General features: G+C 45.7%; 1 protein-coding gene across 1 annotated transcript in view; it reads right to left on the bottom strand.

The window, feature by feature from the left end:
- PCSK5 (proprotein convertase subtilisin/kexin type 5) overlaps positions 1-4,101 on the bottom strand; it is a 467,206-nt gene that overhangs the window by 39,925 nt on the left and 423,180 nt on the right. The gene's annotated exons all lie outside the window — the stretch shown is intronic.

The raw sequence follows: 4,101 nt of genomic DNA, 5'->3' as shown, positions 1-4,101 counted from the left end.
AGCGGGTCGGGGCTGCAGTGGCCAGGAACGGCCCCTGCACTCCAGTCTGGGCGACAGAGTGAGACTCCAACTCAAAAAAAAAAAAAAGAATCAAAAAATTAGCTGAGTTTGTGGTGGGCACTTGTAGTCCCTGCTACTTGAGAGGCTGAGATGGAAGGATCACATGAGCTCATGAGGTAGAAGCTGTGGTGAGCCGTGATGGCGCCACTGCACTCTAGCCTAGATGACAGATTGAGAGACACACACACACAGAATAAGAGGTTGTGTTCCCTATTCATTCAACTAGTCATTAATTAATTAATTCTATTTGGCTGGGCTTGGTGGCTCAGCCTGTAATCCCAGCACTTTGGGAGGTGAGGTAAGTGAATTGCCTGAGCCTGCGGGTTTGAAACCAGCCCGACAGCTTGGCGAGACTTCGTCTCTACAATAAATCAAAAATTAGCTGGACGTGGTAGTGCGTGTCTGTGGTTTTGGCTACTTGGAAGGCTGAGGCGGAAGGATCGCCAGAGCCCAGCAGGTTGATGCTGGGTTAGCCGGAGTGTGCCACTGCACCCCAGGCTGGACGACGGAATAAGACTCCAACTAAAAAAAAAAAAATGGCTGGGTGTGGTGGCACGTGCCTATTGTTCTAGTTACTTGGAAGGCTGAGGTGAAAGGATTGCCTGAGCCCAGTAGGTCAAGGCTACAGTGGGTATGAGTTTGTCTGTGCACTTCAGCCTAGGCGACAGAGTGAGACTCCGACTCCCCCCCCCCAAAAAAAAAAAATCAGAAATAGCTTTACCTCTACATCAATTGATTTTTCTTTCTTTCTTTCTTTCTTTCTTTTTGGTGTGATCTCACTTATATGTGGAAGATTCTCTTTGTCTATTTATTTATTTATTTATTTGAGTTGGAATCTCATCTGTCATCCAGGCTAGAATGTAGTGGCATGCTCACGGCTACCGCAGCCTCAACCTGCTGGGCTCCTGTAATCCTTCCGCCTCAGTCTTTCAAGTAGCTGGAACTACAGGCACGTGCTACCATGCCCGGCTAATTTTTGATTTATTGTAGAGATGAGGTCTCGCCAAGTTGCCCAGGCGGGTCTCGAACAGGCAATCCACTCACCTCAGCCTCCCAAAGCGCTGGGATTACAGGCTGAGCCACCGAGCCCGGCTGCTTTTTTTTTTTTTAATGAACATGTACCATATTTGAAAAATCAGGAACCACTAAATGCTGATTTTTAAATAATTCTGAATACCGTGCTGTTTCGTTGCAGGTTATGTTTCTGTTATAAATCTTACTGCTGTTTTGGGATAGCTCACACCCAAGAGGGCGATTTCTCGGAAACAGCAATAGAGTCTCCCGAGACAAGCTGGATATTATCTGTTCCTTAGGCTGTGTCTCTCCTGTTGTTTTTTTTTTTTTTGTAAACACAAAGATGAGGGATCCTGCTGTAATCAGATCAACCTTCCCATATAACAGGAAGGCACATGCTCATAATTCTATAATCTGTCAGACCCTAGACCATACTAGGAGCTTTCTTTCTGCACAAAACATACAAAATATCCTGACTGCTGGCATCTGCATTGGGTTCCATTGTTCCGAAAGAGTGGTTCAACCCAGATTTGGAGGAAAGAAATGTTGAGTGGTTAACTAACTGAAGGAAAGCAAAATGCATTTCTTCCTTCTGTGTTTTAATGGTTGTCAATTCCTGGAACATTCTGAGAATCCAAGAGAGAGTTGGGACAGGGTGGTAATGATTAAATAAGGTAATAACCATGACAACCAGTTCAATCCTAGCGTGGCAAAGATTAACGAGGAAACAATGACTGACTTTGGTCTGTAGATTTTGGACCATCACCTTTGTTTTGTGGTTATACTGTGCTGATCTTGTGGATTAGAGCTTGGCTGATGGGGGAGGAGAGTCCTTTATTGGATTGCAAGCCTTTTGCAGTCTCAGACTTCCTTCAGTTGATCTTCATTTCTTTTCCCGTGCCAATATCAACGTCAATTACCGATAGAAGAATAGACGCCATTGAGCCAGGCATAGGCAACACGATTTACTGATGTTGCATCAGTATCAATTTTTCCTCCTAGTTAGGGATAAGTATGCATTCGGGTAGTTGAACTGAATGTGCTTGTCTTCCACTCTAGATTGGATGCTTTTTGAAGGTAACTTCCATGACTCATGTTTGTACTCTCTGGGGTCTAGCTCAGTAATGGATACACACAGGTCATTAGGAAGTAGATGTTTCGATCAAATTCTCTTCATCCGAAGGCAAGTGAAGATTCTTTTTTTTTGACTTGGAGTCTCATTCTGTCACCCAGGCTGGAGGGCAGTGGCACGCTCCCGGCCACCGCAGCCTCGACCTGCTGGGCTCAGGTAGGTGATCCTTCCGCCTCAGTCTTTCAAGTAGCTGGAACTACAGGCACACGCCGTCATGCTTGGCTAATTTTTGATTTATTGTAGAGATGAGGTCCTGCCAAGTTGCCCAGGCTGTTCTCGAACCTACGGGCTCAGGAAGTCCTCTCACCTCGGTCTCCCAAAGTGCTGGGATTGTAAGCGTGAGCCACCGGTGCCTGGCCAAGTGAAGATTCTAATTCCTTGAAATCGACACTGTTGGTTGCTTTCCCAGAATCCTTTTCGCCTCCCTCTCTTCTCTCTTCCTGGCTGTCAGTGTTCTGGTTTTGTTTGAATACTCAGAGGTGAATCTTGTTCAGCCTAATCCAGTCTTGATAGTTCCATCTTTTTGCCAGAGATTGGTTTAAGAAGGTGTGATGCCTTTTCACCACTGAGATTGGAAGGAAGTCTAAGGAAATTTCCTTTTCTCTTAAAAATAAATAAATAAATGACAGATGGTTGGGCTCCGTGGCTCAGCCTGTAATCCCAGCACTTTGGGAGGCCGAGATGAGTGAATTGCCTAAGCCTGTGGGTTCGAGACCCACCCGGGCAACTTGGCGAGATCTTGTCTCTACAATAAATTTTAAAAAATTAGCCAGGCATGGTAGCGTGCACCTGTAGTTCTGGCTACTTGGAAGACTGAGGTGGAAGGATCGCTGGAGCCCAGCAGGTCGATTCTAGGGTGGCCATGAGTATGCCACTGCACTCCAGCCTGGGCGATGGAGTGAGACTCCAACTAAAAAAAATATAACCATGAAGGGAAGTCCCCTTTCTGCCTCTGGTTGTGGCCACGTGGGGTGACACTGTTCCACGTGGAGAAGGATGATGTGAGTTCATCAGAGGAGCCAGCCAGAGGGGACGGGCTAGGGAAGGTTCAAGAGCAAAAGGAAACACTGTGGGTTTTGATGACCTTGTTGGCCACTGAAGTAACCTGTACTGGATTTCCAACTTTTTTTTTTCCTCTTTGGAGTCGATGTTTCACTCTGTCACCCAGGCTGCAGTGTAGTGGCCCAATCACAGCTCATGGCAGCCTCGACCTCCTGGTCTCAAGGGATCCTCCTGCTTCAGCCTCCCGATAGCTGGGACTACAGGTGCTCACCACCATGCTTGGCTAATTTTTTGATTTTTGGTAGAGATGAGGTCTCGCTATGCTTCCCAGGCTGGTCTCAAACTCCTGGGCTCAGGCCATCCTCTCACCTTAGCCTTCCAAAGTGCTAGGATTACAGGTGTGACACCACCATGCCTGGCTGATTTCCAGACTTTTTGTTCTGTGCTATAATGGACACTTTTGTTTTCTCAGTTATTTCACTTGGCATTTCTGTTACCTATCGCTGAACATTCCCTGATGTGGGAACCCATTTGCCATTTTCCACTTCCCTTTTAGGTAAGTCTCAGAGGTGGAACTATTGAAAAAGGAATGATAAAACAGGGACTGAGGAAGCCATGAGGAATCAATATATAACTTACTGGGTATTATTACTTATTTATCATTCATAATTCATACCTCATGTATTTAAACCTTTTGAAGAAGTTCACATCACAGCCTTGCTTTTTTTAACATTCATTTTTATTTTATTATCTATCTATCATCTATTTATTTATATAGAGATGAGGTCTTGCTCTGCTGCCCAAGCTGGTCTCTAACTCTTGGGTTTAAGCAATCCTCCTCCCACCCAAGGCCTCCCAAAGTGCTGGAATTACAGGTGTGAGCCACCGTAATA

Source organism: Carlito syrichta, unplaced genomic scaffold, assembly GCF_000164805.1.
Source record: "Carlito syrichta isolate Samal-C Ts95f unplaced genomic scaffold, Tarsius_syrichta-2.0.1 Scaffold316420, whole genome shotgun sequence".
In the NCBI taxonomy this organism is placed as follows: domain Eukaryota; kingdom Metazoa; phylum Chordata; class Mammalia; order Primates; family Tarsiidae; genus Carlito; species Carlito syrichta.
This window is presented reverse-complemented; position numbering and strand designations above follow the sequence as displayed.